Genomic DNA, 27,144 nt, shown 5'->3' on the forward strand with positions numbered 1-27,144 from the left:
GCTGGGCCTTGGTCGGTGTTCAGAACCTAATGGCACAAAGTCACCATGTCGGGTGTCACCCCAGTGATGTCTCCTGAGTGTCTCCGTGCAGGCATGGACACATGAGGGGGAAAAAAGTCCCTTCTGTAGACTTGGTTACGCACAGGGCGTATGAAGCTCAGAGGAATTATAACAGAAATCTAGAGAAGGTCCAAAGGGAGGACAGCTTGGACCAGTACGAGCCTCTCTGGCACTGCTCATAGGTTTGTGGATGGGTGCTCAACCAACAGCTTCCAAAAGTGGTGTAAGTCCCAACTCCTCCTCACCCCAGCCCTGCTGGCCATGTTTCCACTTTGCCATCACCAGCTTCTGCCTTCTCCAAGAAGATTCCTGAGCTGCTGCTAGACCCTGGTGGGGTCATTCCTCCTCAGCCAGCTGGCAGTGGTGTGGAAGAAGCAAGCTTTGACACTGTGGGATCTTCCCCAGAAGTGCACAGGAGAGTGTCAGGTCCCATGGGACGCTGGCTCCAGCCTTCCCAACACCTCCGTGGACATGTCTAAATACAGGCTTGGATGGAACCAACGTGAGATGAGTTACTGTCTCCACAGCAGGAGGAGCTCACGGGGGGGCACAGCCCTTCGTCACACCGAGCAGAGCAGCTCTGGGACCGGTGCCCCAGCACCAGCCTCAAGCTGAGCTCTGCCCCTCCAGCCCCAGCCCCAGGCCAGCTCTCTGAGCTCCCTCGCTTCCCTTTACTGCTGTTTTTGTTTTCTTTCCACAGCTCGTTTTCTCGGTCATCCATGTCTCTGTGCATCATATATCACGCCTATGTGTCCGGAGGAAAGAAAGATCCCCTCCAACCCAGCAGCCCTGTAACGGATGGACCTTCCCGATTCGCAGTGAGCTGACAGCTTGTGAGAACAACAGCTTGAATTACTGAAAGAACTTTTCCCACTGAGTTAATCTGCAATGGATGTAGGTGACCTTCTAAAGGCATCTATTAATCAAAAAACCAGTGCCCATTCACTGTGCTAGGCTGAGCCCTTTGGGGGAGGGGGAGATACTAATTTCCCTCTGAGATAAATCATAATTTGACAATAATCATCTGCCCTAATCACTCCGATTCTTCCCTTTAATTATTTGTACACGCGGCTCTTCCTGCCTGAGAAACACAAAGGACAACATTAAATGTGGAAATGCTGAAGCCTCCAGCCACAGCCTTAAATCCCTGTGTGCAGCAGGGCACCCAAAAGAGCAGAGCTGACAGGGTGCACCCTCCTCCCGAGGTGCAGGGAGCAGCTTTTCCCACTGCTGCCAGCCAAAGGGGGAACACTGGTCCCAGCCCAGGGACCAGAGCATCAAGGAGAAGGCTGCTGGAGGGGATAGCAGAGAGCAGAGGGGCTCTAGAGGTGTCCCAGCACCCGGGGTGAACCCTGAATGGAAGATGCTGACCCCCACACAACAGCCATCCACTCTTCCCCCTGGGAGGGCTGTAATAGCAGGGAGGCTGGGGAGAGAACAGGGTTAATGTCACATCAGTGCCCCTCGGACGCTGGGAGGAAGGGCTGGGAGCTGGGGAGCCAGCAGACCGTGGGAGGGAGGAAGGAGGGAGGAAGGAAGGGAGGCAGGGCTGTTTTGGGTGGCCTTGTGCTGTGCTGATGCATTGCCTTGGCCTGGGGCTGGCGTGGGGTCTGTGCCCGGGGTGTGACCCTCACCTGGCACTGTCAGGGTGGCTCTGGCAGGCACCAGCAGGCCCAGGGAAGCTCTCAGGTGGTGCCAGAGCGAGTGCAAGGCCCAGTGTGGCCAAGGGGCTCCATTCTTGGCATCCCCTGCCACCCGGCCATGGAGCTGGGGGTGTGGAGCCGGGTCCCATGACTGCCTCCAGCAGCTGGTACTTTTAGCCAGCCACCTTGGAGCCACTGCATCCCTAGGGCGTGCTCCAGGCAGCACAGCGCTGTGCCCTTGGGCACCCGTGAAAGCAGAGGGGACACTGATGGGGGTCGGGTGAGCGTTTTGTAAAAATCTGCACCTGTCAGATAAGAATATAAATGGCAGTGGTGTGAGAATTTGCCTGTGGCTGAAGTGGGGGCAGGCAGTGGGGTGTGCCCATGGCAGTGGGGGTACAGTGGTCCTCTGCACGTGACTGACTGAAAACTGCTCAGCAAAACTCTTTTTCCGTAGACTCGTGGGATGAGGCAAACAGTGCATGCTGTCCCTGGGAAAATGGGACTCCTCCTTGTTCTCCTTGGGAAGGAATCCTCTAAAACTGGAATCAGCCAGGAAATGCTGCACAGCAGCTCTTGGGAAGTGAGATTTCTCACTGCAGCCATCTCCTCTCCCACTGGCCTGTGCCCACAGACATCTCCCACCGTTCAGGCTGTGCTGGCTCCTCACTGCCAGCCCCATGGAGCCCAGGGCCAATAGCCAGGATGGGGTCCCGAGTGCAGCAGCATCACTTCAGAAACACACCAGCCACATTTAATCCTCTGCTTTCTAAAATTTGGAACCAGGACCTTTTAGGAATTAAACACCTGCCCTCCCCCCAAAAAATAAGCAAAATAGAAGACAGCCTCCACAAGCTTCCCCAGCGCTGCTGGGCTGACTTGTAGCAATTCCCGGAGCCCAGGTCACTGTGCTGTCTCACAAGCTATACCACGGACCTACAGCACCATATGCTGGCCTAGCTTAGCATCTACACAGCAGTGCCGCCTGCCAGCTCGCTGTGCTTCCCCGAGCAGAGCGCAGCAGAGCCGGCCATCGCCTGCTCTGGGCCCGGGGGAGCTGCAGGAGCTGCCGATGCCCCCCATTCCCTGCGGGGGGACAGTGGCTGGTCGGTGGGGACAGCTCTGAGAAGGAGCTGAAGAGGTGCCCAGGGGCCAGGAGATGCCCAGGAGTGCCAGGAGATGCCCCAGATGGGCGTCTCGGGATGCCCATCCTGCTGGTGCGGGCACAGGGGCGTGAAGCTCAGCACGGGCAGCAGCATCCTCCCCTCTGAGCTTTGTCCCTTGGGCAGTATGGCACCAAAGCCCACCCTGTGTGAGAGATCTGCTCCAGTTTCAGCAGCACTGGGGGTACTGGTGCCCTCCCTTGGGACCCCACTGCTGCCCCTGCACTGTGCAGACCGGCAGCTGTAAGCCCAGCTGAGGCCAGCTCTGGATCCTGCCACACTTGGCACAGCTCAGCTCACGATCCTCCCTCACATGGGAGGGACACAACGACCTTGAGCAACTCTGGAAGTAACCACATTAACATTGAGCTGGGGAGGAGCAGGCTGCTTCCCGAAAGTCTAATCCATGGGACTGCCTGCCACGAGAGACTGGCGGCGCTGAGAGCCAAGGATACAGAAATAAAGATTTAATCCAACTGCCGAGAAATAACCGCATCCCTGAGGAAAACAGGCACAGCGCTGCTACGTGCCTGCTGCCTTTAGCTCTTGCTTCTTGCCACAGGATGCCCTTTGGACTATCCAGCACTGACCAGCCAGCACCAAAGCTTGCTTTGCAGTGCTTGGGGACATAGTTTAGGGGTGGCTCTAAAGTGCTGGGTTAAAGGCTGGTCCCGATGATATTAGAAGGCTATTCCAGCCTTAATGATTCCTGTGATTCTGTGCCCATCTCCAGGCCAGTGAGGCATCACTGAGAATGAGCTTTCTGTGCCCACTTTGCAGTGCTGTGCAGTCCTGAGCTGAGGGGGACTCAAAACCACACATTCCTCTGGAGCAACTCTGGTGGCAGAGCCTGAAGGTTTAGGACACTCTGAGTGACACTTGGCCTGCCATGGGCATGAGAGATGGATGGTTCCTCATGGAGGAGAGAGCTCTAAAGCATGGCCCAACCCAAAAACTGCTGGGAGAAATCTGCCCTCACACAGCTGTAGTTGTTTGGGTTCCAAAGGACCTTGGAGATCATCTCACTCCAGCCCCCTGCCAGGGGCAGGGATACCACCCACTAGACCAGGCTGCTCAGAACCCCATCCAGCCTGGCCTTGGACACTAAGCCATACATCACCTTAGGTCCTTCCTGACCCCAAAACCTGTAGTGGCAGAGCTGGAGTTAGCAATGACCCATCCAGGCATTGCATGAACACCAGGAGCTCCCCAAACGCTCCAGCTGCCCTTGCTTTGCAAAAAAAACCCATCCCAGCACCTTGGCTGAGCCTCTCCCCCCCCGTGGGATGTGCCCACGAGTGAGATCAGATGGAATGGCCAGCAGGCAGGGATGAGCCTGCCCTCCCACAACACCCTGCCCAAAACCTCCAGGATCAGTTTGCCCACAGCACTGGGGCCCCACTGGAGAGCCTGGGGAGAAATGGAGAGAGCTTTTGCCCCCATGGTCCAAGGATGTAAGAAACCAAACAAAATGCAAGAGGTCAGCAAACACAAGGCAGCAATTAGCACAGGCAGTGGGGAGGAGAGAGCGAGACAACACAATTTATGGAGCTGGGGAGAGGGAATTCTCTATGGGCACCGATCGTGCACTATAAATACCTTCAAGGTAATGACAGCAATGGAGTGAATTATTCACCATCTCTGATGATGGGAGGGCAAGAGGCAGTGACCTGGATCTGAGGAAGGGAAGTCTGGGTGGGAGGAAACCTGGGCAGCAGGAACAGCCTGGCGTGGGCTGTGCTCCCAGGGGCAGCCCTGCTCTCTGTGCAGAGTCCATCTCTGATATGTCCTTGGCTGAGTCCATGTCAGTCCCAGTGTTGGAAGGGCCAAAGCCAGGTTGTGCAGGAGTTCCCAGCCTGCCTGTCCCTCCTGGCATGGAGGGAGTCAGTGAAGTTTCCTGCATGTGGTGGCTCTGGCCCATACAGAGCTTGCTGCTTTCCCAGGGCTGAGCAGACAAACATCCATTGCCTGGGAGAGCCATCCACACCCACCTGGCCCCACACGGGTCACTCTGGCACTTGTCACAGTCATTAGCCCAGGCAAATTAGTAGGAAAGGAACAAAAGAATCTAAGGTGGCTTTGACTTGGAGAGAAGCACAAGGGAAAATTGCCTCCAGCAAGATCTCAGCATCACAGACTGGCTGAGGTTGGCAGGGAACTCTGAATATCACCTGGCCCAGCCCCCTGCCCAAGCAGGACCACCCAGAGCCAGCTGCCCAGTTCCATGTCCTTTGAAATACCTCTGAGGATGGAGACTCAAAAACTCCCTGTGCCGGTGCTTGGTCACCCTCAAAGGGAAAAATGTTTCCTGGTGTTCAGAGGGATCTTCCTGTGTCTCCATTTGTGTCCATCACCTCTTGTTCTGTCACTGGGCACCAGTGAGAGGAGCCTGGCCCCATCTTCTCTGCACCCTCCCTTTAGGTTTTTATGTACATGGATGGGGCCTCCCTTGAGCCGAGAAGATGGAAATTTCCTGTGCACAGCCGAGAAACCTCCTGCCTGCTGCTGGGGCTGTTTGTAGACGTGTGTGTCTGTGCTAAAGAGAAATAACCACACTGAGGGTACGGGGAGGCCCAGAGAGGTGCTGTGCTTCCACTGATTCTCTTGGAAAGGCTGTGGTTCAGCCCTGCTCCTGCTCCCCATTGCTTCACAGCAGCCCCAGAGGGGAGCTGTCACAGCTTTCCCAAAGGCTGCTCTTTGTTCTCTCTGCTGCTGGATCGCAGCTGACGACACAAGGAAAACAGAGGAGAGGTGGGAATAGCTTTGCTGTCCCCTCTGTCATGGTGACCTGTGGAGGCAGCAGTGCCTCCTGCATGCTCTGGCAGCCTGGAAATGAGAAATGACCAGTTGTGCAGGAGACTTGTTGCATCTGCTGGGAGACCCAGCCTGAGTTCTGGAGCTTTTTCTATCCCTCTGCAGATGGGTCTGTCCTTATCTGTGTCTCCCCTGGGGAACTCTGCAAGTGTTTTATCATAGCACCAGGCCTGGAAAATAGCTAAGGGTCCCCCAGAAATGCTTTGGAGGTCAGGGTGGCACTGGGGTGTCCATCATCAGCCCCCCACCAACCTTTCTCCTGGCAGAGGCAGATGCTGGAAAGCAGGAAACCAGGGAGAAGACTGGGTCAGCTTGGGTGGTTCCTGCAAACTCTCCAGGAAAAAGAAAACAGTGTTCTGATCTCCATCCACCATCTGATCACATCCAGGACCCTGGATGTGCTGTCTGAACTGTGTCAATCTCGTGCATTTCTCATCCATCACAGCCATATGGAGAAGGTGGCATGGGCTGAAATGGCTTCTGGAGCAAAGAGTCTAAAGGACATTTGCTGGCCTTAAAACCCACAGAAATCACAGAAGATCCTGTTTGCTTTTAGCTGGACAGGTGGCCATGGGCAGGGTGGTCAGCCCCAGTGTTGGGGGAGAATAGAGAAACGAAAATCCACACTGGAAGAACATCACAGCTTTGGCAGCCTTGGGCCAGCTGCCTGGCTCGTGTCTCCCATAGAGAAGGATTGTTAAATTCGATTTCTGGACACTGCAGTGGCACAGAGCTGTATGAGAAGAGCAGGAAAACAATGATCGTGTTTGGTTCTGCCTGGCCCTGGCAGAGACACACGGTGTGTCCCAGGCAGCCACTCCGTATGCAGAGCACAAGGACATGGGTCTGCTCCAGCGTGGGACACGCAGCTTTACAAGCCAGAGAAAAAGAAGGAGGAAGAGCAAAGGAAACTAAATGTGAAACAAGTGGAGCCTGGCTCCAGACCCTCAAGACAAAGCTATAAATCTGCTGTGAAAGCATGAGACACCCTGCACCAGCCACATGGCGTCACAGTGTCCTTGATCTCTGTTTTCTCTTCCATCCTTCCACGCCTTTCATCCCGGCCACCCCGGGGGCTCCGGCTGCCACCGCTGCTTCACGGCTCGGCTTGCGGCAGTCCCGGCTGAAGGATTGCGGCAGTCCCGGGCTGGTTCTGCTCCTCTGGGCTCCGTTCGGGCCCGGCAGGAGCCGCGCAGGGAATGCAGCCCCGGAGGATGCTCTTCCCCCGGGGTTGGTGCCGGGTCACGGCTATCGGTGTGACCCGCGGCTGTGGCTCACAGGACACGTCGGGACAGCTCCTGACCCTCCTCTGTTTGCCGGGCTGGAATTTTCCTGGTAAATTGAGATGAAAGGAGGAATTCTCCGGCAGTCCCAGGAAGGGGGAGCCGCTTGGACGCCTCCTCCCAAGGCGCAGCTGACACCGAGACATGCCCAGAGCCACGGGCTAGCCCAGCTCCCCGGCCGCTTTAAAGACAGCTCTGTTCGGAAGCCGCAGAACCCCTCTCCCACATGAAGGAGCAAGGAGACGCTCTCAAAGGCCACCCAAACCACATCCAGGAGAGGCCATTTCCTGCCTGTCCCCATTTGACCGTGTCCTGGGCATGGTCTGGGAGCGAGGGAACAAAGCACAGAGGGCACAAAGGCATCGCCTTGCTCTGCCCAGCTCGGCTCTGTGGAGCACAGGCGGAATCAGCACAGAATCCACATTTGTCTCCTTTCTGTCCCCGGGCTTGCTGCACAAGGAGCAGGAGAAATGTGTTCAGGCTGCGGCTAATGCCAGAGCCTAAGCAAGGGATCAATTCACTTTGCGGTGCTCCCCTCTCGCTTTACTCCTCCCCAGCACCGGGCTCATGCACGGCCCCTCTCTCCCGCATCCCTGCCCTGGCAGGAGGGCAGCTCGCCATCCCAGTGCCGACAGAATCCTGAGCCCCTGCCCCACCTCGCAGCTGATTTAAACCCCTGGCACCGGCACCCGGTGCCCGTTCTCCCCTGGCAGAGGAGAATCGGGAGCGGTGAGGACGCGGTGCCAGGGAGGGGACACCCAGCCCGGCACTGCTGCCTTTACACGGCTCAGCCCTTGTCTCCAAAGGCTTCTCTCCCAAGCGTGCCTGACTAATTAGTAAACGGAGCCTAAACCTTTTGGTCTCCATCGATCTTATCTTTAAACCCTGCAGACAACAATTCCTCAATCGATACCTCATTTAATTGCTGCCACCAGGCTGACAGCTGGGCTCCTGGCTGTGCAAGCCTGGCTGTCACATGGCAGGTTGCCAGTGCCACCTTCTAATCCCAAACTGATTTATCCTCTTCCAGCTCCTCTGCTCTCCCTAACCCCCCCACTTCTGGACCCTACTCCTGCCCCTCCTTCTGTGTGCAGGGGTAGAAAAAGCCTGACTGCCTGCATCTCCCCCAGGAGCACATCCCACCCCCGTGATGATTCCCCCCCCGGGAGCATGGCTGTGACCAAACTCACGTCAGTGAACATTTGGGCAGGAGCAAGCAGCCCCCACACATTGCTGAGACCAAATTCAGCCCATTCCCAGACAGGCAGTACCACAGGGGGACACCTGGGTGTCCCAGGCAGCTCCTGCCCTGCGCATCCCAGCCCCACACCTGGCCTCTGTGCACCCACAGCGAGGAGCCAGCATGTGCTGGGCACGATCTGGTGGCTGGCTGCTGCTCCTGGCCGGCCCCAGGTGCTTATGGATGTTCTTGGTCTCCTGAAGAGCAGCAGATGAAAGAGGCAGGCTGTGCTATTTTGGGAGAAGCTGCCTTTGGAGTCCCTTCCCAGTGCTGGGAGCACTTCCCAGCTCAGCAGTCTCTGCTCAGGCTGGGGGAGGCATGGCAAGGGGATCAGGATCCTGTGATGGGGCAGTGGCCATCGGTGCTCTGTGTTTGCTCTGGCTCAGTTTTCAATCTTGCTTTGTTCGTGGGGAGTTTTTTTGGTGGAGCTTAATGATAATCATAGGTGAGACACACATTTCTGTCAGTGGCAGAATTGGGAAATAATTGCTGTAACCTGATCTTAGATCAGTTAAGTGTTCATCCTCTGCAGCTCTTGATGGCCTCTCTTGGTGGGGATGCTGATTGCTCTGTCCTTGTAGCCTCAGGAAACACCAGTGTGTTATTTCGGAAGGAAATAGCACTTGTAAGTGAGCACATCACCAGCAATACCACCAAAATGAAACATCAAGATTGGGATTGTGCCCCACAGCACAAACCCTGAGCCTGTGGACTGTCCAGCAAAGGGGTGGGTGCCTTCTTCCACCAGTGACACTTTGAGTGTCACCTGCCCTTGCAGCTTTGAGTTGCTTCACTCCGTGGTGACCCAGAGTTGGCCTTCTCCAAGCAAGAGGAGGAGCAGATATGTAAAATAAATCACCACCTCTACCATTGGCCTTAACTGGAATCCTGATTTTGAGAAGGATGAGGCCTTCACTCTGCAGGTGCTGAGGGGAACCCTGGGCCTGGGGGAGCCCACATCTCCCCAGTGTCCAGCAGGAATGTGGAAGTCTTCTCCAAGGTACCCTGTGAGGTCTGCACAGATCAGCAGTGAGGAGCTAATGCATGAAGAAAGGCAGGGGACCATGCCAACAGCTTCCTGGGAGCAAGCACAGCTCGGGGGAACACCAGGCTAGCTCAGAAGAGCCCTGGCTGCTGCAGGGCACTGGGCTCTCCGCCAGCAATGACAGGCAGGAGGTACCACATCTCACACATCTCCTCTGTCAGTTTGTTCTTCTCCTGCAACAGCTACACCAAGGCAGGATGTGACCCTGGGCAGAAACCAAAATTGCTCTTGGTGCAGGCTGTTGAGGCTGGAGGACAGAGCAGAGGTCAGGCTGAAGGTGAAGGCACTTGAATCACAGCTTTCTGGGCCAGAAACCAATTCCAGAGCCTTTCAGCCTGGACAGAATCTGTCCCAAGTATCCATGGTCTTACCCCAGGGCTCAAACAGCATCAGTGCAAGCAAGGCTGGGCCATAGCAGGGTGCTGCCTTAGCAGTCTGTCCTGCTCTCATCCCCCAGGCCACAGCTTCCCAGGGAGCCAGGGAGGGAGGGGAATGTTCAGCAGCTCCAGGAGTGAAGGCCAGGGAACTTTGTCATGGGGGATTCATGTGCTATCAGCAATGAGAAGTTGTTTCCACCAACAGCTTGGGGCTGTCCTGTGCAGGACCAAGAGCTGGACTCAACAATCCTTGTGCAAGGCCAGGAGGTGAACTTGGTGATCCTTGTGGGTCCGTTCCAGCTCAGGATATTCCATGGTTCTGTGACTCTCTCATCTCTGCTGCTCCCCCACAGCCTGTTTCATTCAGGGCTGCTCTCTGCTGCTCCTGCCAGGTGCCCTGTGAGCCAGGCTGGAGCAAAGGCAGGCAGTCCTGCTGGGAGAGGAGAGCCCTGTGGGCAGGGCAGGGGTGGCTCCCCGTGCCAGCTGTGGCACTGGAATGTGGGAATGCCGATGCCACAGGCGTCCTTGGCCGTGGTGCCGGGGGTGCGTGACACATGGCACCGGGAGCTCTGCAGTTGGCCCCGAGCGTGCCCCAGATGGTTTGATGCCAGGGTGTTTGCACACAGCTCTGCCATTTAATGGGGAGAGAAGGCAGAGCTGATCCTAGCTGAAGCCACACACCAAAATGCTGACAGACTGTTTGTCGAGACACAAACATTGGCAAATGGCCCCGCTTGCCATGTACTGAGAGTCACGGTGGGGAGGGAGGCAGCCTGAGAACAGGGATGTCTCTGGCAGGGACTGGGAGTCCTCAAAGTGCAGTTCAGAGCGTGTTTCTGGGAAGAAGGAAGCCACTTTCTGGGGAGATTTGAAGCACCCTTCTCCAAATGGGCAGAACGGGGATGTCCAGCTTCTTTAGGTGAGGCTGGGGGTGATGGGGACAGCAGGGAATGGTTGTTGTGCTGCACAATTTGGGGGATGGAGCATCCCACCTGCCCAGCCAGGATCTCTTTGGTCCTCTGGCTGGTGTTCAGGGGTGCTTATCCAGAGAAAGCCAGACCCTCAGCACTTTGGATGTGTTAGTGTCCAATCCCAGCAGGAATGGAGCATGCAGGGTGCTGCTGGGGCTGCCTGTGATCCGGGGATTTTGTTTGGGCTGTGCCTTCCCCACCAACACCTGCCATTCCCCTCTGGATCCCACCCTCCAAGAAAGCAGCGGGTGAGAGCTGTGGGGAAGGTGGCACTGAGAGCATGAGGCAGAGCTGGGCAGCCTGGAGCAGAGCCAGGGCTGTGCCCAGAGGGTGGCACAGTCTGCTCACCCCAGGGACAGGCTGACACCTTCCCACACTGGAATTTACAGCAGTGCTCTCAAGGGAAGAGTTGTCTTCAAACAGCACCTTCCAGCCTCCAGCACATCTCCTGGGGAACCTGGGTTTGGATCCTGGGAAAGCCAGGTCCCCTTGCCTGAGTGTCCAGCCCAGAAAGGCCCACTCTCTGGCACTTTGTGGCTGAAGGCAGTGAGCTGGAAGGTTTTACAACTTCCCATCAAACCAGGGGAAACAGGAGCTGCTCCTGTGCTGGTCTAGCAGCTTCACTTTGCCAGCAGGAGCCTCTTGTCTCTCAGATGATCCCCCTGATTGGAAGCAATTTTAGAATATAAGTGTTAACCCAGCTGGGCCTCAGTTCAAGGTGATCTCTGGACAAAGACCCTGTGTTTCCAGCAGCTCTGCCCTGCAAAATGCTGAACACTTCCCAGGCCAACAGGGACAGGGGCTCCCAGGGAAAGGAAAACATGCTGGTGTGGGTGGGGACACAGAAGGGTAACGAGCTGGGGAGAATTACAAACAAAACAAGGTTTTGTCACCTAGCAGGACACCAGAGGAATCCATAGCTTTAAATTACCTATAATACCACACCAAAAATACCAAAATTTGGGGTGAAGGTTCAACAAACTAAGGAAGGACTCCTGTGTTTTGGTGACAGACAGGGGTCCATCCCTCCACCAGCCACCACCACAGTCCTGCCCAGCTCCAGGCTGAAATCAGCTTTGACTGTGGCACCCCCTGTCCCCCAACCAGAAGCATCACCAAGGACTGCTTGGGGAACCCAGTGGGGATGTAAAGGCCTGGGAGAGCTGCCTGCTTGGAGCAGCCATCCCCTAATTTGCTTTGTCAAGGCAGCCCAGGACTTTAAACTTGATGTTTGCACTTGCATGGGGTGCTCAGGCAGGGAATGCCAAAGGATTCAGAGCAGCATGGTCGGTCTGTCCTGTTTTGTGCTTCCTTCTGCTCTCTCCTGGGGTCTCCTCCGTGCTGCCAGCATCACAACAGGTGATGTTTGTAAAATCTTAAATGGCATGACAGGAAGGGTGGCCACCTACAAAGCAAAGAGAGGTTTTAGCTTGTGTGAGTTCCTGTGAAAAACATTAAAGGACTTGCACAGAGGTGGAGAAATGCCTGTTGTGGTACTGAGGGGCAGCACTGCATGTGTCAGACAGGAACACCCCAGAGCCTGGGCTTGGGCAATGGGGTGTTCCTGTCTGACACATGCAGTGCTGCCCAGGCTCTGGGACAGTTTTCCACCTCACTTGCACTGGGGAAATACCCTTAAATCTGTCTTCTATATCAACCCTGACTGTTTTTCTCCCTGGCTTTCAGACCCCTCCTGAATTCCTCGACACATCAAAAGAGAGGAGACAAAAGGGACCAAGTGAATATTCCTCAACCAGTGTGAATGCCCCAGGCAGGGCAGCCCCGAACAGCCCAGCTTCCAGTGCACTCATCCTTGCCCTCAGTGTCCCCCTGCCCTCCCCTCTGCCAGGTGCCCCCTCAGCCTCCCCTCTTGCACATCTCGGCTGCTGCTGAAGAGTTTCCATGGCCCCAGGAAGGGGAAAGGGCTGCTAACAGAAAAACCTCACTTCAGAGTGATGTCCCTGTCCTGAAACCCTCCAGAGACCTCTCTCCAGATTATCCTCATCCTGCTGATGCTGAGCTCTTCCTCCTCCTGGCCTTTGTCCCCACTGCAGAGGTTTCCCTGACAGGAGTGGGGATTTCTCTCCCACAGTGCCTTGCCGCAGCCTTTTGTGCCATCTCCCACATCGTCCTCCCCTCGTCCAGAGGTTCTCCTGCCGATGTGCCGGGCTCAGCGCTGGCAGCATCCCGTGGGATCCCGTCTCTTAGCAACGCGGGAGAAGATGCTGAGCGCACGTCTGGTCCATCGGTCCACGGAGGCTTCGTGCACAGGGCAGAGGGCAGCTGCTGCCTGGAGGGAACGCAGCTCCCCTGCACGCATCACCTCCTTCTCCTCTGCCCCTGGGGAGTGGCTGAGGTTCAGGAGGTTGAGTCATGGGTCACCTCAGCCTGGTACCCCAGCCCTTCTCTCCGGCCCGTCACAGAGCTTCCCACAGCCCCTCCCCGCACCAGCGACCTGCAAAACTCCCACCACCCTTCCCGTCTCCTACCGCAGCTCCTCCAGCACTGACGAGGCCTCGCCAGGCGCTCAGACTCGAGGCCGGAGGAGCGTCCATGCCCTGTGCGGCCGCCAGGGGGCAGCACGGGCCCGGCCGTGCCCTCTGCCGCCCCCGCGCGGCCGCTGCGGGCACTGCAGGCGCGGCGGGCCCGGGCCGCTCCCGGGGCCGCTCCCGGGGCCGCTCCCGGTGCTTTATCCCGGTGCTTTATCCCGGTGCTTTATCCCGGTGCTTTATCCCAGGGCCGCTCTCGGTGCCGTTCCTGGGGCGCTCCCGGTGCCGCCCCCGGCTCCGCTCCCGGTGCTGCTCCCAGGGAGCTCCCGGTGCTTTCTCCCGGCTCCGCTCCCGGCTCCGCTCCCGGCTCCGCTCCCGGCTCCGCTCCCGGCTCCGCTCCCCGCTCCGCTCCCGGCTCCGCTCCCGGCTCCGCTCCCGGCTCCGCTCCCGGGGGATTCTCCGCAGCCGCTCCCCCATGGCCGCTCTCGGGCCCCGCGTCCCGGCGGGCACGGCACGGAGGTACGGGGTGAGTGAGCGAATCCCTCCCGTCGGGAGAAGCGTCTCAGTCCCCGGGGGAGACGGTTCAGCTCCCGGCTTCCGTGTCGGAGGGATGGAGGTGCTGCCGGGGTTATGGTACACCGGGGACGGAGAGGTCGGGGAGATACCCGGGCTGTGTTGTTCCTCATGCCGGAGGGATGGGGGTGCCCCAGGATAGGGTTATCCCTCTGCCGGAGGGATGGAGGTGTTCCCTGGATTGTGTTATCCCGGTGTTCGAGGGATGGGGGTGTCCCCGGGCTGTGTTATCCCGGTGTTGGAGGGATGGGGGTGTTCCCTGGATTGTGTCCCCCACGTGCTGGAGGGTTATGGGTGCCCCCCCGTGTTATCCGCTGTGTCACTCTCTGTGCCAGGGGAGCTGGAGGTGCCCTCGGGCTGTGTTATCCCCCGTGATAGACAGAAGGGGTTGCTCTTGCTCCCGGGGCTGTGCTATCCTCGTACTGGGGTGCTCCTGGGGCTGTGTTATCCCTGTGTTGGAGGGATGGAGATGCTCCTGGGGCTGTGTTATCCCTGTGTTGGAGGGATGGGGGTGCTCCTGGGGCTGTGTTATCCCTGTGTTGGAGGGATGGGGGTGCTCCTGGGGCTGTGTTATCCCTGTGTTGGAGGGATGGGGGTGCTCCTGGGGCTGTGCCATCCCCTGGATCAGCAGCAGGGTGCAGAACAGGCTGCTCACTCAGGGTGTTGCATGCCCATCTCTGCGAGCCCAGCAGTGCCTGAGGATGGAGCGACCACCTCTGGGAACAGCAGAATGGTGCTGGGAGAAGTGACAGAAACTGAGCTGGAAGGTGGCTGTTCTTCCCTGAGAGCTTCCAGGATGGAGTACTGCGGGATTAAGCTCGTTCAAGTGGTCTCAAGCTATCTCAAAGCTGCAATTCTTCTCAGGCTGTTCAGGGAAGGGCTTGGTGCGGGGTTTTTGGAGGATTTGAGGCCTGACAGAATTTGCTGCAAGGATTTTTCTGCACTCAGGCTCCTGGCCAGCTGCTTCCTTGTCCAGTGTGTCTCCAGCTTTCTTCTGTGTGAGGGAGCAGGCTCAGCTGGGTGTCAGAAACACCCTTTAACCAGGGCTGTGTAAGACAGGAGCCAGAGGAGCAGCATCTTTGCCATAGCCATTCCTTTGCTCAGACATGTGTTTGCTGTAGTTCCCTGGTGTGGAGGGAAAGCTGAGAAGCAGAAACAGAAAGCTGTGATGTGGACAACCCCACTGAAGCTGACTTGCAGGACAGGACATCTTGGTCTGATGGACAGCAATTGCCCTGGGAAGGTGTCAGGCCTTTCTAGGCAAGCAAAGTCAGCAGTGTCTTGGCAGATTTGCAGATGCTGCTTGGTCTGTGGGATGGGAAGCTCCTGCTGGGAGGAGCAGCCTTCTGGTGCTATGAGATGTCTTCAGCCTCAAGTCCACCGTCAGTCCCCCTGTGTCCCTCACAGAGGAGCTCCCACCTTTGCAGATATACTTTGGGGGAGATAGAGGGCAGGCTGTGAATGAGAATGTTTGATAAAATGAGGATGCTCTTCTGAAATGTCTTTTTTTAATTAAAGGAAAATGTTGGTTATATCTTCAGAATTGAGTTCTCCATGGGTTTGAGATGATTCCTTAGTCAAAATGGGTTTGCATGGGATGAGAGACAATCTGAGATAAAAAAATCATTGTCCCAGAGTGAGTACTTTTGTTTCTTGCTTCCCTGCAGCAGCTGGCAGCAGTGTGGCAGGAACATGGTTACTGGATTAAGTGTGAGGGAGGTGGTGAGTGGCTGTGAACAGCGGGGCTGTGCCCCCACAGAGAGCTCAGAGCCAGCTGTGCCTGCACCCTGCTGCTGGCAAACTGAATTTCACCGCTGGGAGCCCAAAGGCTCCATCCCTGACCCCACAGGTGGGACCCAGGCAGCCCTGGGCTGGAGGTTGTGGTCTCTTCTGTGTCTGTCCCTGTGCTTTCTGTCAACCCTGGGCTTCATCCAGCAGCATCATTCCCTGTCCCACACTGCCTGGGGAAGGATCTTGGCATCTGCTCTAGCACAGGGCAAGGCAGACCATCCTCCTGCTTCACTGCTGCTCTGCCTCATCCCTCCTTCTACTCCAAAAAACTTTTCTTCTCTGAAAAACCACTGTAACAGCCCTAGCTAAGACTAGAGGAACTTTTGTTCACCTCTCAGCTTTGTTCCAGGCTGGTGTGCAGACTCCCCCAGCTCAGACTGGGGGAGCTCCTGAAGTCAGTGCAGGGCAAGAAAAATATCATTGTGAGTGACAGGTTAGAAGGGATCTGGGGATCATGGGGATACTGGCAAAATGATCTCTCTGGCTGTTCTCAGGGTGGGCTCAGCCATCAGGTTAGTCCAGAAACACTCACCCCAACTGAGGGGGATGCTGTGGGTCACTCCTCACCTCAAGGCTGCCTCAGACTGCTTTTGGCAAGTCTGAGTTTACCACACCTGGCAGGGAGACCTTCCTCTGGAGGGGCTTAAAGCTTTCTGGAAAGGGGCCTGGATGGTTTCCTACTGCCTCCTTTGAGAGCAGGAACAAGGAACAGGGCTTTGAATGGTGTCCTGAGACCTGATGCTCTGAGTTTCCGTTCCAACACAGGGTCCTAAGCCAAGGAAACTGCCTGTCCTGCCAAGGCTGGGTAGGAAACTGGGCCCAGGGGAGCGCTGTGGTGTTAACCCCTCTCTGCAAGGAGCACTGAGGCTCCTTTGATGGGCTCTCTACCTGCAGCATTCACATTGTGTTTCCTTCCAAAAGACCCATCCTGCCTGGCTTAGCTGCAGCCTGACGCTGTGGAGCTTGTGAAGATGCTAATACAAGCTCAGTGATGAACCTTAATCACTTCTTAACCATGTCCTTTCTGAACTGTGCTCTGCTAGGAGCTGTCAGCCTGCCTGGGGAAGGCACTGGGGGTCAAGGAGCCCAGCAGAGGTAGGTGGGCTGGAGCCAGGGGAGGAATGGCCTTGGAGCAGGGAGCATTCAACATGTTTTGGCATGTCAGTGGTCTGGCACATGGGGAATCTCCTTCTGTTTTGTTTTTTCTGGTGATCATTTCTTGCAGAACTCTGTGCTTAACAAATCAGGTAGAAGTGATCAGCTGTTGGTTTGGGCACACATCCCACAGGCTCCTGGGGGTGGGATCCTGCTCTAGGCAGGACAGGTAGACTGACTGGCAGCAGCAAGTCCAGAAATCATCTCAGAGAGACTGAGAGCTGCTCTGCTTTGGTTGGAGACCGTGCATTCCAGCTGTTTGCCTGAGCACACCGCTCTCTGCACTTGGGCTGTCTCCCTCAGGTGAGACGTGTGCATGGACAAGCTGCCTGCTCTGCATTTGCTCCTCCTGCTGCGGTGACCAGATGTCCTACTCTTTAGTGATGTTGTCCTACTTTCAAGTAGGTTATTCTATTTTTGCCTGGCCCTGTCCTTTTTGTGACTTTGCCTTCCTGCGTGTCCCGTGCCCGGCTTTCCCCTGGTGGAGGCAGAGGCTCTGCAGGTTGTGGTCCCAAGCAGCACAAGCCATTTCTCTTTGCTATGTTTCCTGGGGACCTTGCATGGCCCCCAGCCTTGCACACGGGACATGAGCTCAGGGTTCCTCCTTGAAGATCATCAGATTCTGAAGGTGCTCAGGGGGAAGGGTCGGGCTTCCAGCCTGCTTTGAGGGTCTGGGTGCCTGGCAGTCATGTGAAGGTGTTTGTTCTTGTTTGTACGTCCTATCGTCAAGCACCAGCACTCCCAGGATCTGGAAGGGAGGTTTGAGCAGAGAAGGAAAGGGCTGAGATCTTTCCCAGGTTGAGAGTGAGCTGTGACATGGGAATGGAGCCTTGTCCTGTAACTACAAACAGGCAGGTTTAAGTCTGGGCACTGCCAGCTCACAAGCCTTTCTTGGAAAACACCTTGGGCTGCCAGTCCCTGCTAGCCCTGATCTCTGACTCTGGCTCTTCCCAACCTCCTCTTCACTTACCCTTTGACTTCACTAGAAAACTGCAGCTTTGGTCAGGCCAGCCATGGCACGCTGAGGTCAGCAGGTCAGAGACCTCTCAGCAAGCCCAGGTGGACTCCAGGTGTCCTGGCATGGCAGTGAGGCTGTGGAAGAGGCTGCAGTGCCCCTTTGGATAGGCTGTGCTGTAGCAGGGCCAGGAGGGAGCACACAGGGTGGAAGCTGAAGGCTGACGAGCTTTGGACCAGTGCTGCAGTTTATTTATGGCCTGCTTAACAATCTCAGGCAGGCAGTGTGGGTTAAGGCATCTCCTGTCCTGGATTGACAGTACAGATCCAATTAGCCATGAAAGCCTCTAATTATTTGTCCTGAATTGCTCTGGTGGTAACCAAGGCTCTGCTATCTCCTCCTTTTGTCTGTCCCAGCTGGAAGTGCCCCAGTGTCCTTGCATCTAGAGCAGCAAGTGTGATGTGCAAGCAGAGTCAGCACAATCTAATCAAGGGAGACAGGCCCTGAGAGTTAATGAGGGGATGGACCCGCTTCGTTTGCTTTGGAGAGTTCTCTGAGCCCCGTCCTGAGGGACAAAGGCTGCGTGTGGCAGAGACAAGGCTCACAAGATGAGCTGCTGTAGGAGAGGGGCTGCAGGCCACAGGGAGCAAAGGGGGTGGCTGTCACACAGGGCTGGACAGCAGAGAGCTCCTTGTGTCTCACAGGAGAGAAACACCTCCCCTGTGGGGAAAGGCTGGGAGAACTGGGATTGTTCAGCCTGGAAGAGAGAAGGTTTCAGCGTGATCTTGTTGTGGCCTTTCAGTACCTGCTGCAGTGGCTGCAAGAGAGCTGGAGAGGACTTTGGACAAGGGCCTGAGGTGGCAGGACAAGAGGGAATGGCTTCAAACTGGCAGAGTGGGTTTAGATTAGATATTAGGAAGAAAATTCCCTGTGATGGTGGTGAGGCCCTGGCACAGGGTGCCCAGAGGAGCTGTGGCTGCCCCTGGATCCCTGGAAGTGCCCAAGGCCCGGCTGGACAGGGCTTGGAGCAACCTGGGATAGTGGAAGGTGTCCCTGCCTGTGGAATGGGGTAGATCAAGATGACCTTTAAGGTCTTTTCCAACCCAAACCATCCTGTGATTCCTCAGTTCTGGTTCTGCAGCTTGGCCAGCTGAGCTGGCAGCTGGAAGCACGGGCACAAGGTGGGGTTACACAGGCAAGGCCCGGGAACTTCTCCTTCCCAGACACTCGTGCTAAGCTACAGCTGTGCAACTGCAAAACTATTTTAAGGGGGGCAAGGCTTTGCAGGCCACTCATTGCATCCTTCTGCTTTTTCTGGGTTCTCGTTGTGCAGAAGAGGGGCCTTGGCTGGCTGTGAGAGAAAATGTGTCATTAGCATTCTTAGTAACCTTAACTCTGAGCAGACATGACAGCAAATAGCTCTCAGACGAGACAGGGCAGCCAGCCTTGGCTTGAAAGCAAAATTTTGCACAAATAATATTCAGGTCCTGAATGAGGGGCCAGCTGAGTGCTTCCACCATTGTTTCCAGGTCACAGGGTCCCCCAAAAATGGGTTTTACATCATCGTCTTGAGATGCTGCCTGAAGGCAAGCCGTGGCTCTGCTCACCAAGTGCACATTTTCTGTGTGTGTGGATGGATGAGCAGCAGTGCCAGTGACATGGCTCTGTCCCCATGCAGAGAGGAGGGGACAATCAGCAAGGATGCCCACCTGGGGGAAGCTGGGAGCTGTTCCCAGGCTTCCTGGTGCAAAACAGGCTGCTGGAGCAGCAAACCTGTCTCTCTGACCTCCACCCAAGGGAGCTTCAGACGGGACCCGTCTCTGCTGGGCCCTAGGAGTCAGCTGGCACATCCTTCAAGCCTCTTGGTGTCCTTCCCATGCAGTCCAGAGCCTGCCAGGTTCAAGCCAGAGAGCTTCCTCCATACAAATGGGGACAAGGGGGCCGGGCTGTGGACTTACAAAAACTGTTTCTTCCCTGCCCACTTGGAAAGGGGAGCTATGGAATTTTAAGCAGCCAAGACAAAACTCTGCTGAAGAGGCCTCTTCTGTGCTTGCCTGTTGAAATCTCTGATGGCAGTGCTGGGGGGGTCCAGGGACATGCCAGGCTTGCCCTTATTAATGGCTCTGTTGTTGTCTGCTCCAGTTTGTTGGTCTTTGCCCTGGGAGACGGTTTGCCAAAGCGGCAACTATTTTCCCTGGAGCAGCTTCCATGGGAGCTGTGCCCGTGGTGGGGGCTGTCCCCCTGCATGGGCAGGCTGCACAACACCACTTCTCAGACCTGGCCTACAGGGCTGAGCCAGAGTGTTCTGGGAACCTCCCTTATGGCCACAAAACCTGAACTTGCAGGTGGAGGAGGGACAGGTGACAGGAGACAGAGGATCTTTGTTCCACCTGGGACTTTTCCCTTCTGGATTTTAAGGGTGCTCAGCCTCGCAGCTCAGTACTCCAAGCAGGGACACCAACTTCTCCCACCTTGGACTCTGCTCTCTCCAGCAGCACCAGTTTGGCTGGGCTGGGGATGCAGTGACAGCCTGACTGGTGCTGTTTGTGTGTCACTCTGACCATCCAGCAAAGCAGCTGGGCTGCAGCTCTGCCCTGCACACTCCTGCTCCCCACCCCGAGCTCAGAGCATCGGGCCCTCTTACCTGCGTTTTTCTCCTTGAACCACTTAGCTTTAAAATAGAGCAATTATCTTCCTTCAGAAAGGAGCTTACCCTCTCCAATCTAGGGCAGTTTGACAGCACAGCAGCCTGCACAGCTCTCCCTGGCAGCACCGTTGTGTTCCCAGCATGGCTGCTCCAAGGGCTGGAGCCCCTCTGCCCTGGAGCCAGGCTGGGAGAGCTGGGGGTCTTCAACTGGAGAAGAGAAGGCTCCAGGGAGACCTCAGAGCCCCTTCCAGTGCCCAAAGGGGATCCAGGAGAGCTGGAGAGGGACTTTGGACAAGGGATGGAGGGATAAAACACCAGAGGAATGGTTTCCTACTGCCAGAGATCAGTGTTAGATGGGATATTGGGAAGAAATTCTTCTCTGTGAAGGTGGGGAGGCCCTGGCATAGGTTGCCCAGAGAAGCTGTGGCTGCCCCTGGATCCCTGGAAGTGTCCAAGGCCAGGTTGGACAGGGCTTGGAGCAGCCTGGGCTAGTGGAAGGTGTCCCTGCCATGGCAGGGGCTGGACTGGCTGTTCTTTACGGTCCCTTCCGACATAAACCTTCTGTAATTCTGTGATTCCTGTCTGTGACTTAAGATGATGGCTGGATCATTGATTTGGGGTCTGAGGCACTACTGGGCTGAGCAGTGTGAGCCCGTGGTCCCAGTCTCTGCAACTACTCATGTGTCCAAGGGATTCAGGCTTGGCTCCTTGGGAGCAAGGCCGACGTTCTGCCAGGGTTCACAACCCCTCCCTCCATCCCTGAGGGGTCTCTGGGTGGGGAAATCTGTTCCTGAGTCTGTGTGATAAGAAAACACAGACCTTCAGACTTTTGCCTACACATCTATCAACACATGACAGATCTGCAGAGGGCTGGCAGGAGCTTTCAGAGGTGGCCTAGTCCATGCTTATGCCTGAAGATGGGACCATTCTTTTGTAGGTCTCTGCCAGCAGAGGCTTCTCCAGCCTGCTCCTAAAATGCCTGCCTGTGACCCCTGTCTGTTTTACAGGATGGAGTATTGGCTGTAATTCAGAGGGTGTAATTGCTTCTGGGTTTAAATGCTCAAAAACTAAGGGAGCCTTTGCAGGAGCTTGTTGCAGTGAAGAGTTCAGTGATGGAGCAGATTCTGCCAGGCTCAGCTGCCACGTTCTCTGTGGTAGGAAGGGTTTACATCCTCACACGTCTAGCTCACCTAATCTCCTCTGTCTTGGGATGCCTCTGCTGTCTCACAAGTCTACACCCAGCTGTTGTTTAATTAAAAAATAAGAAGACAGGTATTCACTGGGAAAATTAAGCTGTTTTGTTCTTTATGTGTCCTTGATGCTCTCCTGGCATCTTATCTGGAGACAACAGCTCTAAGACTTGAATTTGCATTTATTTTTGTCTTGCAAAGCCTACTGTTTTAGCAGGGAACAAACCCATGGAATGTGAATGTGCCATGCCACACAGACTGGCCGTGGTGTTAGAGGGGAATGGTGCCTTGTCTCCCCTTTGTCCTGCCTGGTGGGCTGTGAGGTTCAGGGGATGTGGCTGCAGCTCATGTTCAGCTCCATGTCGTGGGTGACTGCTGAGGGCATTTGGGTTCTTCAGCAGGGAGCAGAGGAGGCTGAGGGGAGACCTCAAGGCAGTCTGCAGTTTCCTCATGGGGGGAAGCAGAGGGGCAGCACCAGTGATGGTGACAGCACCCAGGGAAGGGCTGGAGCTGTGTCAGGGTAGGGTCAGGTTGGATCTCAGGGAAAGGTTCTGCCCCCAGAGGGTTCTGGGCACTGCCCAGGCTCCCCAGGGAATTGTCACAGCCCCAAGGCTGCCAGAGCTCCAGGAGAGTTTGGACACCACTCCCAGGCACAGGGTGGGATTGCTGGGGTGTCTGTGCAGGGCCAGGGGTTGGACTGGATGATCCTTGTGGGTCCCTTTTGATTCAGCATGTTCTGTGATTCCACGACACAGCTTTGTGTAGCTGTGCTAAGCCAGCCTCAACACCAAACATAGCCCATGCTGTGCTGTGAAATACGGTCAGGAGAACCCGAGAAAGAGCTGTGTAGGGCACCCAAGGTCGTGTGGAAAGGCAACATGAGCTACTGATGATTTCCAGTGTAGTAGAGGAAAGCCAGCCTGCCCAGAAGCTAAAGGGTGGGAGCAAACCCCTTGTGACAGAGGGTGTTTGTCCACGGACACAGAGCACATGTCCTGTCCTTGGGCTGAGCTTTGTGTCCTTGCAGTGAAGATGGAGCTACAACTCACACCCTAGAAGTTGGGGACCGACAGATGTGAGCTCTCAGTACATTTGTCAGGGCCTGTTTGGAGATGCCAAACAGGGGAGCAGGCTGGAGAGGTCTCCATATTCCCAGAGTCAGAGCTTCTCCATCTGCTGGCTTTAGGTAAGACAAAGATGGGTAAAGTTAAAAGGCTGATTTTCAAAGGTTAGAGGAGTTGAATCTCCTCGATGAAGGCACTGTAAAACACTGTAATCATCAAGCCCACCCTAAGCTTTTGTCTTGCTCAGGACCCCTTCTGAGCAGGGACGTGAGGCTGCTGGCTTCATGAAACCCAAGCTTCCATGGACACCCTCTCACTGGATCAGCTAGGGCAGAGTTTAGAGATCATCCAGCTGAAGAAGGGTTTCCTCCAGGGACAGACAAACCAGGACAGGACTTGTTTCCTTTGAACTTTTTCTGCAGGAATGCCAAGCTTTTACCCCAGATCACAAATCCCCCAAACACCCTCAGGGTCCAACCCCCAGCTGGGTACTCGGAATTACTCCATCCCTCCAGAGCATATGCAGTGGAGCAGAGCCAGCCTTGGCTCTGCTAATGTCTGCAGGCAGATCAGTGTCACTTTTCCTTGGCATCTCCCACCTACAGCACCTCTGACCAGGGCAGCGCTCATAGCCTGAGCTCCACTGCACTCCTACCTCAACACTGAGCAGTTTTCATACTGGAAATTGGGATGTGCAGAGTTGAAGTGAGTTGATGAAGGAAGTCAGAGCTGTGGGGAGGGAGAGAAAAAGAGCCCAGGAAAGCTGTTAATCTGCCATTTTAATTTGCTGCATCGTACCCTGAGAACATCATCGTTGCTGAGCTACCACCCAGGTGCTCATCCAATGGGAACTGCTGGAGATTTGCAAGTGGAAGAGCTTTAAACAAGAGACAAGGCAGATTAAGCCTGACACCCCATCGAATTCTCCTTCTCTGGGTCCCTGATCTTCCAAGAGGCACCTTTGCCACTTTGCATATAATGTGAACTATTGTATAAATATTTAGTCACTCTGTTGGGAACATTAATTATAAATGGAGACGCAGCTTTTGAAAGCTGCCTGTAGGTCTGGGCACCCAATTTCCATTAATTTTAATGAGAACCAGACATCCAAATACCATTCGGTGGCTTTGAGCATCTCAGGCAAGAGGCTTCATGTGACACCCCCCGCCTCCATTCTCCCCACTCTGCAAGTTCAGAGTGAGATTTTGCAAATACCTTACAAATCCTGCAGATGCCTGAGTTGCCCCTGTGCCATGCTGTTGTTGTCTGCTGAGGATGGCTGGGTGGTGCCTTCAGAAGTATTTCTAATAAGTTCATTTAATCCATCCTGTTAGTTCTTTTCCTCTGCACCCCTCTCAGCACTTTGAAACCAATGAATGAACCCCCAGCCTGCCTGGTTTTTTTGACAGAGAAGCTTTGATGCTTGCAAATGACAGCTGTGCAGAGCAGGTCTGAAATGAATGATTGAATTATCTGACTGATTAAAAATGTGCCGTGGCTTGGAAGATGTGACAGCAAGCATTCACTTAGGCAGCTCACATGAAAGAGAGCACACACTCACGTAGGGTTTGTGTTTGTGTGTGCATTGGGAAAAACAGCCGGTGAGATGGGACAGACACACAGAGCAGCAGCTTCTTAAGCTCAGCAACCTTTCCAAAGCTCCAAATCTGCTGTGAGATGCTCAGCACAGCTAAAACTCAGCGTGGTTGTGGAGATAATGATTATTTAGACAGACGTCAGCAGTGGTTTAGGAAATGGAAATTGAGCTAAAAAGTAGTGCAGGCTGGGGAACTACTTAACTGCATCTCTGTCCCTCCTGGCCTGTGGCTGGGGAGGGATGAACCCTGCTGTGGAAACACGGTGCCATCCTCTGTGCTGCATGGTGAGGAGCAGCCCCAGGGGCACCCGCTCCTTGGGAACATATCCCGTGATCCAGAGGCTGGAAAAGCTTGAGCCCTGGCCAGATTAGCTATAAATGACTGGAAGGATGGAGAAAGAAAGCTTGGTTTTGGCTGTGCCCTTGATGCCATCAGTGATGGCAACAGCAGATATACCCATGCAGCCTTTCCAGACCTACCTCAGCTTCCTTCCCAGTTCCCAAGTAGCAAACTTTCCATTCCTGGTGCCTCAGAGAAATTCAGCTCAGCTAGAACAAAAGGAAAATATCTGGAAGTGAAATGAATGAAAAAAAGAAAATTTAAAAAGTTTATTTTTGCAAATGAAACATATTTTGTTGGCTTAACAAGTTCACAGGTTCCTGCTGGAGTTCCACACAGGGATAAAAACAGTCATGCCATAGACGTTGCAGCTGTAGTTTCATTGTGAATGGTCTTATGATAGTTTGCTGAAATTGATTTTTTCCTAAATTGTCAAACTGTTTTTCATCTCCCTACTTACAGAAGATCACTCTCTCACCCTGACCCCCCTCTCAAAAGAGGTGAAACACTGGGCTATAACTAATTGCTTTATCTGAAATAGTTCTGGTTTGTTCTCTCAGCCCAACCATTGAATAATTTGCTCTTTGCCCCTTGCAGTGCCATTAGTGCTGTTGGGTGTCTGTAACAGCTTCAGCCTCGCCCTTGGTGCTCCTGTCCCAGTTCCAGTGGTCATTTCCACAAGACTAAATGCTGCAATAGTCCTGAGGGCACAGAGAGCTAATGGTGACTCATTGGCATCTGTGTCATCTCTCCATCAACATCCCCAAATGTCCCTCTTATTGAACCCATTCTGGCAGCTCAGAAACACTCAGAGCAGAGAAGGTGCTGGGATTCTGCTTGTGTAAAACCTCATCGCTGTGAATTGTCCCCCTGCTAGGTGTGGGAGCTCCAGGGCCCCTCTGTTTCTGTCCCACTTTTCTCCCAGCCAGAACCTGACTGCTGAGCTTAAATGAAACTTCAGATCATTTGAATTCCCTTTTCCATTGTCTGAAAATATCTGTTTATCAACAATTTTTTTTGTTTTACAGACAATAGACAAGTTGTTGCCACTCCATCCCTGGAAGTGTCCAAGGCCAGGCTGGACAGGGCTCTGAGCAACCTGGGATAATGGAAGGTGTCCCTGCCCACGGCAGGGAGTGGAACAAGAAAAGCTTTAAGATCCCTACCAACCCAAACCATCCCCTGTTTCTATGAATATAATCAAAATCAGGTTTATAACTTCAAAATTTGTTTCTAATTCCCCTTTCCCTATCCCAGGTCTTTCAAAAATCCCAGCCAGAGGGCCTGGCCTCTAGGTTGGACTCAGACTGACAATGGGCCTTGAAGGTGAGGGTAGATGGGCCAACACCTCCAGGCAGAGCCAGTGCCCCCCAGCAGGACAGTGTGGTTTACCTTGGCCTGAGTTTTCTGCTGCCCTTGGTCACTGTCCCTAATCCTACAGGCTGAGCAGTCCTGGAAGATCCAGAGCCAGGGCCTCTCTTCCCACAGCTGAAGCATCCTCACTTTCTCTGTCTTGGATTGTCTCAGGTAACAGCAAATTTTCCTTCCATTGCTCTCTGCCCCTTCACATCAGTGCTCCAGAACTGCAAACAGCCAGCAAAGTTAGTGCTCACACCCTCTGAAATCCCTCTCCAGCTCTCTTGGGGATGCTTCAGGGGCTGGAAGGCCACAATGAGGTAATCCCAAAACCTTCTCCAGGCTGAACAAACCCAACCCTCTCCTCATAGCAGAGGTGCTCCATCCCTTTGATCATCTTGGTGCCTCCTCTGGACTTGCTCCAACAGCTCCACGTCCTTCCTGTGCTGGGACCCCGGAGCTGGAGACAGAACACGTCCCAAAATTCCACTAAGGGCTGCTCTTCCACTCAGGATGGAGCAGATCAGCCCCAGCACAGATGGATCCCTGCAGACTGCCCGATCCAACCGGGGGGATGGACAAATAGCTTCCCTAAACAGCTTCATAACAAAGTGAAAGAAAATCCATGTTCCCAGAACAGCTTTTCAGCCTCAGGGATAGATGCTGAAGGACTCGTGGTGCTGCCAATGAGCAGCCCCACAGTTTCTATAAATGACAGATGATAACGTTCTGTTACCAAAAGTATTGCAGGGAATTTGGTGTGATTCTGGATCAGGCCTCAGTTGGACAGATAGGGGTGAATTGATTGCTGAACTCAGAATTAATGGTTGCTTAAATGCCCTAATTGCATTTGTTCTGAGCAGAATGGGATCCTAAATTGATAATATCTATGCAAGACACTTGAAAGTGGTCAATTTTCCTAAGTTGGGAACAATTACAAACAAGAAGCGATTGGAGGAAAAAACAAGAAAAAATAATGTGTGTTCTAAATAAGGGTTGCTTAAGAAAACTTTGATAGATGCTGTCTCCTCCACAGCATGCACACAGTTCTGCAGTTATTGAAGATATTCTTAGCTAAGAATCTATCATTGTGAAGGAAGAGAAAATCAGAAATAATAACAGTAATAAAAACCCAAACAGGAAAAAATGGGATTTGGTAACAAAAGCAATGAATTAACTGTTACATAATGCAGAGGCTAATCTGGAAGAGCAGTCAATGAAAATGATGTTTGGTGGCATTAAGGACTGTTAGGGAGTGTGCATGTGTGTGTTTATATGCATGTATGCCAGGAAGAAAAGAAATGCTGCATGTTGGTTTTAGATGAAGCTGGTAAAGATTCTGCTCTGATACTGAAGAAAAAAATAAGTGTCCAGCCAAAGATTTGTTTCTC

General features: G+C 54.4%; 1 protein-coding gene across 1 annotated transcript in view; it reads left to right on the forward strand.

Annotated features, from left to right (window-relative positions):
- The first annotated feature begins 13,531 nt into the window (after positions 1-13,531).
- PSD2 (pleckstrin and Sec7 domain containing 2) overlaps positions 13,532-27,144 on the forward strand; it is a 71,961-nt gene continuing 58,348 nt past the window's right edge. The window contains exon 1 of the mRNA XM_088063657.1: positions 13,532-13,611. The gene's annotated coding sequence lies outside the window, so the exon portion shown is untranslated. The remainder of the gene's footprint in view (positions 13,612-27,144) is intronic.

Source organism: Pseudopodoces humilis, chromosome 17 (assembly GCF_049639895.1).
Source record: "Pseudopodoces humilis isolate 2021_Gansu_Grassland_sample_001 chromosome 17, ASM4963989v1, whole genome shotgun sequence".
NCBI classification, from domain to species: domain Eukaryota; kingdom Metazoa; phylum Chordata; class Aves; order Passeriformes; family Paridae; genus Pseudopodoces; species Pseudopodoces humilis.